This window comes from Rousettus aegyptiacus, unplaced genomic scaffold (genome assembly GCF_014176215.1).
Source record: "Rousettus aegyptiacus isolate mRouAeg1 unplaced genomic scaffold, mRouAeg1.p scaffold_m13_p_1, whole genome shotgun sequence".
Lineage (NCBI taxonomy): Eukaryota > Metazoa > Chordata > Mammalia > Chiroptera > Pteropodidae > Rousettus > Rousettus aegyptiacus.
The window spans coordinates 96,344,043-96,358,165 of NW_023416284.1; positions in this window are offsets into that span (position 1 = coordinate 96,344,043).

The following is a 14,123-nucleotide window of genomic DNA, read 5'->3' on the forward strand; positions in this document are numbered from 1 at the left end:
GATGGTACAGAGTTAGAATGGTGGCTTAACGGTGGTGGAGAACCAGGCATCTTCCACCTTCTTGCTCTCCCATCCTCAACACATAACTTTATATAGTCCACAATGGATGCTCTAGCTCCTGCCATCATGATCCAGATGTTGTACCCTTCACTTCTGCTCCTTTCTCATTGGATAGAACTTAGTCATGTGGCACACCTAGCTACATGAGAATCTGGGGAATGTAGTCTTTTGCTGGGCAGCCATGTGCCCTGCTAAAAATCTTATTACTATGGGGAATAGAAGAATGGATATGGTAGCGGGGGATGGGGACACAGGGAGTGACTCATAGTCTGAAGGTAGTGTTGGAGCCAGGGCACCCAGACAGGGCTTTCCAGGATTCTCTTCCTGGCCTTGAACTCCTGGCCTGTTTTACTGAGTTCACCAGGGCTGGGCTCCATTCTGCCCCACAATTCACCCTTATTCCTACCAACTTAAGGAAATAAATGCAGCCTGTGGAGACTTTAGTAGTGTAGAGTTACGGTCATGGAAGGCAAGCCCGGCCCTTGCCTTCACATTGCACATTGAGTTTTAGGAGGGTTTTTGGAAGGCTGGTATGACAGACTAGGGAAGAGGTAGGTTTTCACTGCTTACACTTGTCAGAATCTACTCCTTCTGCCCTCACTTTGGCAGGAGAAGCAGTCCTGGGATGGGCAGTGGGCCAGCTGTGTTTTCATTATCTGCTCCTGAGCCAGGCCCAAGGGTGGTCCCACAGCCAGGTAAATAACTGGCAGCAGCAGCTAGAGTGGCTAAGGAGCACTTTCTCACCAGATTGTCTGACCCTGAGTAGGCCAAAACCAACACCAGTGGATTCTGGAGGCTGCATCCCACCCACTGTCTGGATGGCTCACCCCAGCCAACTGCTGGCAATGGCTCCCTCTCTGAGCCTCTGCTCTCCACTCTTGTTAATTCTCTGAGAGGCTAGGGAGTGTGTGTGAAGTAGGGATTGCAGACCAGGTTTTCTTAGCCTCGGTAGCATTGACATTTGAGGCCAGATCATTCTTTGTTGTGGGGGTTGTCTTGGGCATTGTAGAATGTTTAGCAGCATCCCTGGCCTCTACTCACTAGGTACTAGTAGCACCAACCCCCTCCCCAATTGCCAGATGTTTCCTGGGAGAGGGAGGAAATCAACTCTGGTTCAGAACCACTGGTATAGATCGAACAGGTTCTGATTTACCAAAGGAAGAAGTTAGGGATGGATGAGGAGAGAGGGAGAAAGAAAAGGAATGAGAGAGAATGGGAGAAAAGGAAAAGAGACAGAAAAAAGAAGGAAGGTGAGATATTGAGAGTGAGAAAATGAGATGAAAAAAGAAAAGATATAAAAGGAGCAAAAGAGAGAAACAAGTATAGAGACAGAGTGAAAGCGAGGCCCTGAAAGGCAGGGGATGGCAAGCAAGTAGTTATGCCCTAACAATTGTAGTGGAGTCTGGAGATGTAATGGAGCTGTATAGGAGCTGGCTGGGGCAAAGAGGCCATCTCAGAATGCCAATGTTGTGGCCGAAATCAAAGTCCTGGCATGTCCATCCCCTAGAAGCCAGGGCAGAGCTTTCAGGCCATGATGATTTCTTAGTAGGGTTGGAATTTGGATGTGGGATCTCCTCGAAGTTTCTCTAAGGCTCAGTGTTCACTTCCAGAGAATGGGTCATCCCTAAAGAGAAAGCATGGAGGACTGACGGCTTTTTAAAAATCTCTCCTCTTCTAAAATACCACTAAGATGATCATATAAGGCATAGCACACAAGGACAAGAAGAGTGGAGTTGTAGTTAGCAAAATTCTGAAAACTGTTAAATAGTCAATAGTACATAGCCTGGCAGAAGCTGCACCTTAATCCTGACTGCCTAGGGTGGGAAGGAGTGTGAGAATGGGCAGGGTGGCAATAAGAAGCAGGCTGCTTTGAGCTGTGAGTGCCTTGAATGGCTCAGCACTTGGAAAGGCCAGAGCTTTTTGAAAAGAGGGCACAGGGTGGGGCTGAGAAAGACTGATTAGAAGTGGGTAAAGAAGCAGCAATAACCCCAAGGTCCTTTTCCACTTCTTGAATAGCTGCTCACTGCCCTCCCCACCCTGTCAGAAAATGGGCTAGCTTACCAAAAGAGATTTACACAGCTGAAGCAGGGAATTAAGTGCAAGTCTGAACCAAATGGTAAGTTTCCTTGAGCCCAACATCAGAACATTAGAAACAGGTTTATATCTCCCAGCAAATTCCAAGGATTCTCTCTAGGGAAATTAACTCAAAAGACAAGTCCTACAGATGCTGACATTTAGGCGTTTCTCAATAAAAATGTTGGCTTGCCACCAAGTTCAAGGCACAAACCTTGCTCATGTAATCAGAGCCTCAGTCTTAAATATGAATAGACAACCAAGGATCAGTGGGCATTGGAAAAGAGGCATCATTATGAAAAAGAGAAACCAAAATAAGCAAATAAGAAAAAAAACATAATTCAGAGATGATATAGAAAGCAGAATCTTTTTAATCTTTTTGAGATAATTAATACTCTCATAAATAGGAAAAATATTCTTCATTTTGCTCAAGAGGTAGCTATTATCTGTTTTCTCTAACTTAACCTTCTCACCCTGGTTATTAGGTGTAGAATGAATTAAATGGTATCATGAGGAAGCAACCAGACAAATCCAGAATGTAGGATATTCTATAAGACAAATTGCCTAGACCAGTAAATGTCAACGTTGTAGGAGAAACAAAAAGCTAGGAAAACTATTATAGACTTTAAAAAGACTAAGGAGTCATAACAACCAAATGAAACCAAATAGTATCCTAGTTCAAATAGACCAGCAATAAAAGAAAATTTGGACACAATTAGGATCATTTGAGTGTGGACAGGGTATTAAACATATTAGGGAATTATTATAAATATCTATAGGTGTGATAATGGTGGTGGGATTAGATATCAGACTGTCCTTAATTTTAGGATCTATAAGCTAATGCATTCCAGAATCAAGTATAATGTGGTCTACAAATTTCTTTCAAATGGTTCTGCCAAAATATACAGGCAGTTAATAGATAGATATATAATAACAGTTTTTTGATCTAGTCCTGCACTGTCTCATACAGTAGCTACTAGCCACTTATGGCTACTAATAACTTGAAATCACCTGAATTGAGATATGGCATGAATGTAAAATACACACTGGATTTCAAGGACAGTAAAAAAAAGTATAAAATATTATTTAATTTTTATACTGATTGCATGTATAAATAATATTTTGAAATAAATAAAATATAAAAGTCAATTTTATCTGTTTCTTTTTACCTTTTCAATGCAACTACTAGAGAGCTCAAAATTACATATATGGCTTATATTATATTTCTAGTGAACAGCACTGACCTAGATGTGTGGAAAAGGATGTTAGATATACCATTTCTTTTCAAATTTCTGTATACTTGCAATTTTCTTAATAAAAAGTTAGGAAGAAAATAAACAGGATAAAGATAAGGTAGAAGAATTTCTTTTGAATCAATAGGAAGGTTGCAGGATAAAGTTTAGAAAATCCTCTTGAAAGTAGGATAAGAAGACAAAATGTAAAAAGATTAGAAGCTCAGAGAATCCATCCAAGAGGTAAGCTCAAAGAGATAAAACACGATAAGCACAGACAGGAGTCAAAGGTCATGAGTTTCTAGATTGAAGGGGAGCTCTGAGGACTCAGCAATGTGAATAAAAAATTACACTGACCAATGTATTAGAAAATAGATTCTAAAACATTTCCAGTAGGAGGGCTGGAATCAAAATATCACTGAAGTTCTCTATAGCCACAGAGGAAAGTGAAAGATAAAGGGGAAAAAACTCTCAAAATTTTGAAGAAAATTTCCAACCTAGAATTAGATACCCAGCCAAACTATCAATCAAGTTTGAAGGTAAAGATATTTTTAGATATACAAAGTCTCAAAAAGTTTATCTCCCTTGTACCATTTCTTAGAAAGATATTGGAAGAAGTACTCCATCAAAGAAAGAAGTAAACAAAGAAAGTCAGAGGCACTGAACTCAGAAAACAGAGACTTTAATGTAGGAAGGAGGCAAAGGAAATTCCCAGTGGATAGTGAAGGGACCCTTCAGGATGCTATGTAGCAGGCCTAGAGAGCAGCCATCGAGCCAGGAGCAGAAAGATAGTTGAGTCTGAAAGAAATTCACCAAGAAAAAAAAAATGAGACTAATAGATTACTCTTCTGAGAGGAGCTTTACAATTGTAGCAGAGAGTTTGGAAAGTAATTAGTGACAAAAACATATAAAACTAAGCAAACAAAAACCATAGGAAAAAAATGCCAAGCCAGAAAGAAAATGTAAGCCAAGTACATCATGTAATATTTACTTAGTTATGATACTATAAACAATAAATTCAGTTATAACCACAAATTGAGACCTAACTATATTGGGAAGGTAGGGTAAGAAGTATGTAAGTGGGGTCGGAATTGAACTAATCCTCATCTTTTGTAGTAGGAAGATAATCTGTACTAATTAAATTAAGATAAAAATAATAATGGAACAAAAAATAGCTAAATGTTATTTAGATAAGTAGGAAGGAAAAGTAACTGGAAAGTCTAAAAGAAATTGCCTCTGGGGATATGCAATGGGGAAGGGTGAGGCAGGCAATTGCTATTTTCCATTACTGTATGGGTAGTATTATTTGACTTTTTGAAATTATTTATATATATATATATATATATATATCACTTTGCTAAAAATAAAAGTTAAATTAGAATATAAAGAGAAAACCCAGGTCATCCAGGGCAGGGCAAGTGACTGCCCAGAACTGAGGGTCATTCCAGATGTCACTGTCTGTCAGCTGCGTACGTCAGCTCCTCCGGACATGGTTATACAGAGCCTTTTTGGAGAAGCATTATCCTGCCTACCCCCATGACTCATAGGTTCCCATTGTTTTCACACCCCTGCATTCTTCCACTGTGGGGATGTGTGTGTTGATGTGTGGGGCGGGACAGAAGGAACTTTCTTGTGTTCTTTGTTTACTGTGTGCCCCACTCCCTTCCCCAGGGGTACAGGCTTCCTTGCCAGGCACCAGGTGTCAGGCATGTGGCACTGGGTGCCGAGAAAGAGAAAAAACAATCTTAAAATACCCCTCGGGCTGCCCATTGTGAAAATTCAGAATCATGTGGTTGAGCAGGACCTATGAAATCGACTTGCTAACCATCTCCAAGATGTGGACACCAACTTTCGCCTGAACATTTTGAATGACAGGGAACTCAGTTCTTCAGTTGGACACTGTTGGGGGCCAAGGGCAAGGTGAGGGATATAAAAAAGGTCTTTGGTGGCTATTGGCTTTTGCAGGGATGTTCCCATGGTCAAGGCCTTTTGAGTGTCAAGGAACCCACTAGTTATAAAAGGTGAGGGTCAATGTAAGAATACAGCTCTCAGGGGAACCAAGGACTGACCACTCCCTTTTCTCTGCCTCTCTCACTATGTGCCTGCTCTAGCATCCTATGTCCCTCTGCACACTTTCTTCCTCTCCATCCTCACTGACTCAAACATGACCCCAAATACCTGCCACTGCTCCCAAGCCTCCACAACCTCACGGGGCTCAGTCTCTCAATATCTTAATTTCAAGTGCCTAACCAGGTCATCTCATTGGTTCATCATGGTTCAGATTTCCATTCCTAATCCAGCCAGCTTTACCAAGGTGGGTCACATGATTCAAAGATGGCTGCCTAGATAAGCTGTCCCATCTTCAAGAAGGACTATGGGTGGAAAAAGCATCTCAAACATATCTACTACATTCATAACCTTTCTCTCCCTCCCACTCGACATTCATCTATGGATGCTTTCAGCAAATATTTATCAAGTGTCTTCAGAAAGGGCACTGGAAGTTTGAAGGTGGAGGAACCAGGATCAGATTTGTGATGCTGGAAAGGCATTGTCCCTCTGTGGGCCTCAGTTTCCTTCTCTGTATTATGAGAGAAGCTGCATTTCAACTATACTAAAGGTTCTCAACCCTGGGTAAACATAAGAATCGTTTAGGGAGTTTTTAAATAACATTGTGATAGCTGGCTTCCCTCCTTGCCTCCCTCTTCTACCCCTTCCACTGTTCATGGGTTGGTGTGGAATCTGAGGGACATACTTTGAAAAGGCCCCAGTGATTCTATTATGCAGCTAGGGTTGAGATCCCTCATTAGATTATCACTGATATTCAATGACCAACATAATACTTGGCTAGTAAAACATGCTCAATAGATTCTTCTTGAAGGAGTAAATTCCCCGGAGCTGTAATATTTTGCTCCAAGTTAAGAAGTAGGTTTTGGGGGTACTGGGAGAGCTCAGAACCAGAAGCAGAAAGATTGTGGAGGGAGGGCGCACTGCCAGTTAAGGCTGAAACTCAGAATGGTTCTTTGGAACTGGAACAAGCTGAATTCTCTGGAATATCTGACTCCCTTGGGGGCTCGAAATCAGGAGACCTGCCCTTCAGGGGGATAAGATCTTGGATCCTCCCCTCAACAGCTCTGACATTGGGCAAGTCAATAAACCTATCAGATTTTTACATGCAAAACAGGAGTACATATTTCTCCTTTCACTAGATTTTTGGGAGGATTAAGGACGACAAAGAATTAAAAAGCACTAGATGAACGTAAAGAATTATTTATATGAGGGCTAATCTCAGGTAAATCTCAGATATATGGCTGCCTAACATCTCCCTGAGGGAGCAGTAGAGAGAGGGCACTAAATTGTTAGGGTCTGACATGGAAAATTATAGCTGTCCAGTCAGAGATTTCCCTGTAACTTCAGTGAGTCATTGTTCAGCATTTCCTAGCATGAAAAGAATGACAGTAGAGTACCTGCGATCCCTAAGGATATATACATGGAGTCATGCCATGTGCTTTACATGCTAACCTTTGAGTTGAGTTATGGTCTCCATTATTTCTATGAAGAAATGGGGCCACACAGGTTCAGTAACTTGTCCAAAGTTTTTAGCTGTGAGAGCTGAGTCTGGAATTTGAGGCAGACCAAGTACGATCCGTACCCTACTGTCTCATTGGGGATATGGGACAGACATCGATGGACCACTTAGCAGCCACAAATATGTAGTTGCCTACAAGGTAGAGAGGAGCAGAGAAGAAAAGCTGGAGGGAGGCTAAGAAGATCTTTTTTGTTAGTGTAGAACCAGGCCACACACTGAAGGAGCATGAAGAAATGAGCTCTTATTAACTAATCCTTCTCCTGGGATCACAGGTCAGGGTCTCAGGCTGGGAACTGGAGATGTTACTTGGCTGAAGCAACAGTGCAGTTGGTCAGAGTGCAAGGCAACTCCTGCAAGGCTTTGGGCAGTCTGAGAACTCCAGCTGAAGGCAGAAATGCCTCTACACAAGGCCTGTGGTCTCTTTTCTGCCTTTGGTTTGGAGCATGGCTCAAGAGCTTCTGTGTACATACGTGGGGCAGGTATGTGTGTAACTTGCCCACTCAGTCAGCTCTTTAGTGAGGGTTCTTTTCATGGTAAGAATCAGAGACCATTTTAGCTCAAGAGAAAAAGAGTTTGTGGTCAGAATTTAGCAGGGAATCTCAAGAAAATCCAGAGGTGGGACCAGCATCTCCTTATAGAGTCCTGGGGCTAAAAAGTTGTTTTCTCTGATATTTATTCTCTCTTCTCTGTGTCTTTCTGACCTTCTATTTCCCTTCTCTCTCTCCTTTCTCCTCTTTCCTTCCTCTTGCCCCCATCTCGTGCATGCGCGTGCCCTTGCACGCGCCTCTCCACCTTTTTCTGTGTGTTTACTCCGTTCTCCTTTCTCTAACGTCTGACTTCTATGTGAACACACTTTCTGCTTCCCCTTAATTGTGGTAGCAGCCATGAAAGTGCACTCCACAGACCTCCAACCACAGGCTCTAGCTGCTGCCTATGAAATCTGTGGCCAAGTTGTAGTCAGTGACTTAGCAGAGGACGGTACCCGGATTCATCTGAGCCGCCTTTGGCTGGAGGGCTCCCTGATAACCTAGCCTAACCTCCCTTAGGCTGCACGGCTGTCTAAGCTGCTTCCCCCTAACCATCCTTACCAACATCACTCAGGACTGGATTTGTATCTCAGTCAGTTGGTGCTCCCACAGTCTCGCAAGTGCTTCCCCTAATACAAGCCTTTCTGGCTGAATCTAGCCACAGCATCTGCTTCTTGGAGAACCTGGACTAACACACTGTATGTAGTTCCTTGTCATTAAGGATCCCCAATGCCAACCTTATGGGACCTCACCTTCCACCTCTTATCACCAATACACACACAGAGTATGAGAGTAGAAGAGAATGAAGAAAGAGTAACCTTTTCCCTGGGTGCTCTTGTAAAGTGCCCAGCACAAAGCCTGTCACAAAGCAACTGGTCAATAAAAATTTGCAGTTGTCAGAAAGAAAGTACGACTCATGGTTCACAGGCCTGGAGTATGCCTGGTGGCCTGTAGGACAATGATTGCCCTGTGGGGTGGGCCATACTACTATGGCTGGCTCACTGCAGCCAGGAGGATCTGGAGTGAGGCTGAGGGCACTGGCCCTCTGCAGCATTCACTTCTGACTGGGGCTTGGACATTCTGTGTGGAGTCACCTCTCCCCTTGCACTGGGCGTGGGGAATTTCTGAAAGGCCTTAGACTCGCTCCTGTGTTGGTTTACATCAGGCATAGAATCCCATGTGTCAGCCCACACTTTTGCTCTACAATTGGATCCTTGCAGCCTTAGCGTGGATCCAAACCTGCCCAATTGCCCTAGTCCAGTTGCCAGACTAGTGTTTGCCAAGAGAGTCTCCTTTTTAGTTATATAAGGACACTCAAGTGATGGGGACTTGGCCAAAGCCATAGTGCAGTTGGGCAGAGTGCAAGGCAACTCCTGCAAGGTTTTGGGCAGTCTGAGAACTCCGGCTGAAGGCAGAAATGTCTTCTACACAAGGCCCATTGTCTCTTTTCTGCCTTCGGTTGGAGCATGGCTCAAGAGCTTCTGTGTACATATGTGGGACAGGTATGTATATAACCTGCCCACCCAGTCATCTTTCTAGTGAAGGGAGAGCCCTAACTCATAGTATCTGACCATTTCTGTCAAACACCAATACTACTGTTATGGTTGATTTTAGGCTACCAACTTGATGCTACAAAACAGGAGGTTGGGAAGAGAAATGCAATAGCATACTATTGTGTAATATTTCTGCCATATACCTGTAATAGATACAAATAACCTCAAAAGCATGGATAATAGTAATAAGTAATTAGGAAATGATGAGTTTTGTGTATTTACCACCTTGTTCTTAATACAATTTAATTGTATGTTTATATAATTTAATTTTTAATACAACCAGCTTGTAAAAATTCTGAGACTTTAGCCATTGGCTCTCATAAGCTGGTATGAACAGGCTCCAGACCACTGGGTCAGAACCTTTCCCCTGGAGTGAACTACTGAGGGTGGTAATCTGGGTGGGTAGAGAGACACAGAGAGGTGAAGGCTTAACAGCCTTGTTCGTAGTTGTCTGCCCTTCATTTTTCTTCCTCCTCGGTGACCATCATGTGTTCTAGGCAACCTAAAAGAGACTGAACAAATACAGGCCATTTGAAGTGAATAGAGTGTGATGTCAACACTGTAAACAGAGCCGCTCAGCTGGCCAGAGGCAGGTGAAGGAATTAAAGAATGAGGAGGAAGTTTAAGGTACCTGGAGGTAAACACAGATTTCAATGCAGAATGAAAACACTGGGCAGGGAGGGATTGCCAGCGGATGCCAGAAACACAGAAGGACCTGGCTTCTGAGATCTCCAGCCAGGTATTCCCCAAACCTGGATATTTCTGGGTTTTGCCTCAGACCTGCCAAGTCAGAATGCCTTAAGGTGGAACCCAGGAATCCCCTGCTAATTCTTGGGTAGTCACCGCAGAGCTGGTATCTGCTGATTGATTCACCTCACTGGTCTTGCGATAAGGAGTGGCTGAGAATTGTGCCAGGGTACCCTCTCTGGGCACCTTCGTCCTTGAGCATGGGCCTCTCTCTGGCAGGTTTGTATAGTAGTTAATAGCATAGACTCTGTGTTCTAGCTATGTGACTTTGGGCAAGTTCCATAACAGCTCTGAGCTGCAGCTTCCAAATGGGGATTGTAATAATGACCTCACAATGTTGTGGGAATTAAATGAGATCGTGGACATAAAGTGTCCTGGGTAGCGCCTGTATGTAGTAAGGATTCTATAAATGGCAGATGTGGCTATTTAGGTCACATGGCTGCATTGGTAGCATACCCCAGGTTTCCAGTACTGTTTAAACAGAGAAGAAAGGACTAGAGACCCCAGAGTAGAAGAGATTTTGAGATCCCGAAGGTAGAAAACTTTGATCTTGTATAAAGAGTTAGAAGACTTGATGGCATTTGGCCTCAACTCTGCCACTCCAAAGAGTTTTAGTCTCAGGGCAGTAAATGCTGTCTGTGCCATTGTGTTCCAATCCCTCGGTTCTTGACAGGGGTCAGTGAAGCTCTAGTGGACAGTCCCATGCATGCTGCCTGAGTGCCTCCTCAGAGCGCCTTGGTGCCTGGCTGCTTTTCCACCTGAGAGCTTTCTTTGAAGCTTGCAGAAAGTCATTTACCTCAGGGCAAGCCCAACCAGTGTTCCCTTTATCTATTGCTATTTAACAAACTGTCCTCAAACTTATAACAACACTGATCATTTATTTGCTCATGATTCTGCAGGTTGGCTGAGCTCTGTGCTATGTGGCCTGAGCTGGGGCTGGATGTCCAAGAAGGAATCTTGGCTGGGCAGGTTCTCTCTTAATGTGGCTTCTCCATGTGACTAGTTTGGTTTGTCACAACATGAGTCTTAAAGTGCTTGAATGTCTTACATTGTGTGACTGGCTTCTCCAAGAGCAGAAAGACAGAAGCTGCCAGGTCTTCTTAATACGTAGGTTCCAAAAGCGTGGGTCACTTCCACGGTATTCTATTGATCAAAACTGTCATCCCAGGGCCAGCCCACTTGCAAGGGGAATAGACTCTACCTCTTGCTGGGGAAGTGGCGAGGTCACTTTGCTGACCAGAATAGGGGCTGGGAAATATTGTCGTGGCCATCTTTGGACAACAGAGTCTGTCACACCCAGCATGTGTGAGAGGAAGGTGGGGATTGATGCCCCTAGGGGGCATCCTTAACCAATGCTGGTGGGAACTAGTGGATAAATACAGGTCCCCTGTCCTTTAGACCCATATTGGACAGGTTCTTCAGGGGATCACCAGCGGGATTGAGACCCAAATGCCCACAATGGAACTAGCTCAACAATGCTCCTTTAATTACTTTTTGTTCTCCCCCATCTTTATCTCCCTCTTCCTTCTGCTACTTTCTCCCAACATCTCTCAGTTTGGGTTTCAGGTCTTCCTCTCTTGAGATACCAAACCAAGACACTCGGTTTCTTTGTTTGAAAAAGCCTTTTAGTGGAGGCTGTAAAATATTGCACCTGACTCCAGGGCTGTTGAGTAATCTTGTAGGAATGGACGTAAAAGGACTTTGTAAAAACTGGCCTCTGGGAGCTGAGGTATCACTTTGAGCAGAGATACTCCAGAGGGAAACATAGGGACTGGGGGCCACTAGGGTGGGAGGCCCAGACCCTGATCATCAGGGAGTAGCGACTGGGCTGCCTTGGGGATGATGAGAGTTGAGGACAGAGAAGTGTGGGGAAATGCAAAAGAGGGTGTGGACAGAGGTGCTTTCTGTGGTGTGAAGAAATAAGATGTGCTGTGTCCTTGTCCTGCCCACCACATTTGGGTGACTGAACACAATTAAGTGACTCACTAGGCCACTGCAGTCTGTGACAAGGTCCCTCAAGATCATCCACCCAGCTTTGCTGGGACTTGCCCTTGTGGAACAAGACTTGCTTCCTGATTGGCCTCTGCCTCGGGAAGAGAGGGACTGAATAAGAGAGTTCGGGACTCTGGTTCATTCACTTTCCTTTCAGTAAACACTGAACAGCTGAGCCCTCTTCCATGCCAGGCCCTGAGGTAGGGATCCAAAAGTGAACAAGCCTGTTCTCTCTGAGGCTCCTAGTAGGGGTCAGGGTGTGTGAGACCAAGAGACAAACAGCCTAAACAGCATGAAGCAGTGGTTTGCTGAGGGAGCCACTCTGGGCACAGAGGAGGGACGCCTGACTCGGAATCTGGAGGGAGGGCAGGCGGTTGTGGAACTTGTCCCAGAGAAGCTGATACCCGCCTTGAACCCCAACAGGTCTTAGGAGACAGGAGACAGGCAGGGCATATTCTTGGCAAAGGAAACAGGCATGGCTACAGGGAGGCCTGGCTCGTTGGAGAAACTTCACTGTGGCCGAAGCCTAGAAAGAGGTGGAGGAGGGTGGAGCATGAGGCTAGAGAGGGAGGAGGGCTGGTATGAGCGAGTGGAGCCACTGAGGAGTCTAAAGCAGGAGATAAGGGGGTCAGATTTGAGTTTAGGATTCATCCTGCTGGTTGCAGTGGGGGCCGAGTGGTAGGGAGACCAGCTAAGGAGGCTTCATTCATTGATTCATTCATTTGACAAATGTCTGTGGAGTCCTTGCTAGGTGCCAGGCCCTGTGCTGTTGTGGAGATCCAGGTGAGGAGCTGTAGTGGCCTGGATGGTGGCCAGGACGGAGGGGAAGGGCATAGATTTGGGGAGGTGCTCTCACTGGTACACAAAAACATTCTAGTAATTTTTGAACTGGCATCGTGCTCCTGGGCCAGTTGTGTGTGAGTCTGGAAAGTGAGGACTTGTTACTTCAGGGGTGGAGAGCTGATTTACAGGGGCCCATAGAAGGGCAGCTATTCCAGGAGCTGTCACCCAGAGCAGTGTGGCTCAGCCTGCCTCCTCCTTCCCTCTCATTCTACCCGGGCTCAAGGAAGCTTCCATGTGGTTGGGGGACTAGCCCTCTCCAGTAAGGGGATGAAACCCAGACATCTTGGTTTCTTTTAATCGACCCTGGCATGGAGCTGAGTGACTCTGCTGGGACCACGATGGAGGGCAGAAGCCCAGCTGGGACAGTTTGTGCTCGTTTCTCTATTTTCGTGCTCCTCTCCCCCTCAGATTGCAGATTCTTTGGGGGTAGGAACTATCTCCTCTATCTGACTGTGTTTTGTGAGGGTGTCTCCCCCATCGGATTAGGGACTTCTAGACTGGAAATGCAAGTCAAGGGAGCTGTTTTGCTGCTGCTTAATAGTTTGGATTTTCAAAAAATAATACCTGTCGCGAGGGTTAAAAGAGGAGACAAGATTGAAAGAGGCTTGGGAAATATAGACAAGACATCATAAATACCAAGCACGAACCATAAACAATGGTCAGAAATGAGAGTGAAGGGAACCAGACTGTAAGCTCCATGAACGCGGGGACTTTTGTCGATTTTACGGTTGTTTTCCAAGCGCTCAGGACAGAGCCTGGTATGTAGTTGGTGCTCAATGAACATTAGTTGAATGAATGGGGAGCCCAGGTGTTGACTGTGAAGAACAGAGTGTGAGTTCACTGCTAGGACAGGAATGCTTCTGGGCAGTAGCGAGGAGGGCCAGGGTTCAGGGAACTGCTGGTCCCACTGGAGTGGGAGTGTCCACCTCAGAGCCCTATGGATCTCCAGGGGTTGAATAATGTACCCTGTGAGCCAGTAGGTCTGAGTCAGGTTATGAATCTGGCATCAGCAGAGGTGTTCTCTGTCGGGATCCTCTCCCTTGACACCCAAACCACCTCTTCTACCTCCACCCTTGGCAGCTCAGGCACTGTGACGAGACCATGCCCCCTGCATGGTACCTCTCCTCTGCTCCTGACCTCTCAGGAACTCAGGTCCTTCTAGGCCCCACCCTCTGCTCCAGTGTCCTGTTTCCAGACCTTTTACTCAGAAAGCTCCCCACTGTGGCCCAAGACCACACCGCCACCCCAATCTTCGGTTTGTGCTTTATCTATGAGCACAGCTCTGTGAAGCTGAGCCCCTGTAGTTATGAGCCTTCATCTCCCTAACTGCAAATGGGGCTGAAAAACCTGTGCCACAAAGAAGCTCTGAGCTGTATTTGTCAAAAGGCCTTGTGAAATGGTCAAGTGCAAAATAAAGGCAGCAGTTAGTGCTAAATTAAGGTAGCACTTAGTGTGAAGGAACTGTTTGTTCCCTTAAGGCTGAAAGGGGCTAAAGCAAAACCAGAGAACC